This window comes from Apteryx mantelli, chromosome 15 (genome assembly GCF_036417845.1).
Source record: "Apteryx mantelli isolate bAptMan1 chromosome 15, bAptMan1.hap1, whole genome shotgun sequence".
NCBI lineage: Eukaryota > Metazoa > Chordata > Aves > Apterygiformes > Apterygidae > Apteryx > Apteryx mantelli.
The window spans coordinates 14,410,415-14,411,908 of NC_089992.1; positions in this window are offsets into that span (position 1 = coordinate 14,410,415).

The window sequence follows — 1,494 nt, forward strand, 5'->3', positions numbered from 1 at the left end:
TAACATAACATAGTGGGAGATTTAATCTACGTTTAGGAAAACATACTGCATCATACTGCCATTCTGCACTTGCACCTATTTTCTTATTCAAATGTTCCATTAAAATATTTTTAAGTATCTGAGGAAAGGAACCCAAGAAAACAAGTGAAATGTGGATCCAAGATCATCACTTACCTGCTGATTTCAAAATGTCCAGAACTCCAGGGTGCCCATGGCACAGAGCAGTAGAACAGTTAGAGTCTCCCGGTTCCTAGGCTTTTTGTCCAATATGCTGTTAACTCGCCAGTTCAGAAAGGTCACTGTGCTGTGACTGGCCTCTGGTTGCCTCTTGAAAGTAGACTCCTTCATGTTAATAGAACTGCATGCTCTGTTCATCCTAGCTTACATCTACCCATCTTATTTCCCTTTCCCAGAAAAAAAGGTTAATTCTTCAAGCCCTAGTAAGTCAAAGAAAAGTAAGTGGGAAGAAACCAAGTCACACATTCCTTCCGAAATGAACAAATTCCCTATTAGCACTAGTTTAAACTATTTTTCCTATCATACTAACATGTTTCTTATGGAAGAATTCAGAAGATTAACATATTTTCTAAAGGATTTTCAATACAGAATTAGATGCAAGAGATTTCTTTGTAGAATTACTTAAGCATCTATGCTCCATTTTACAGAAACATCTGTATGATGGATCAAAACGAGAGGGATTCCCAGCATCAATTTACAGAGATTCAAGGGCAGTAGGTTACCCACATCAGCCAGAACTTGAGAGCAGCGTGTGCTCGTTACACACCTACACCTACGTACAGCCATGCAAGCACACAGCCTCACAACTTAGATCAGGGTTGCAGGCACTCTCAATTCCCAAACTCCCAATTCCTCTCAAAACTACAGTAAGTGGTGTGTTATGTTAGCACTAGACTGGGGGGGGGGGGGGAATTGTATTGCAGTCAATGATACCTAAAATCCCACAATGTGACAGTATTCCAAAAAACAACACTGGATAATGTGACCTGGCACACAGAATACTATTCAAAAGATCTACAGTGTATTCTTTCACGCCTTTTATATCTCCAGTTGAAACATATGACATTTAAATCACCACTGGATGCAAGACTTCCACAATGTTACATTCTTCATCACTGTTTAGCTGCAGAGAGAAATAATTCAAGTAGAACCCAGCTCTTAATATGCAGAAACACCACCACATGTGGTAGAAAAGAACATTCAATGAAAAACAAGCCAAAATTTTTATTAAACTGGATTTTATTAAACTACAAGAAATGGAAAGATGGTGATAGATTAAGACAGACGTTTGCTGGACAATCTGAAAATAAAGACTGTACCACAGGTACAAACCCCTGCAAAGCCCTTTATGTGACATTAGCATAAAGCTCTTGATTATGCTCCTAGAATCTGCATATTTACAGCTTAACATACACTATCCATACAGTGAAAAAGGTTGTAAAGAGCATTACATGAACAACAGAAGGCATTACTGTC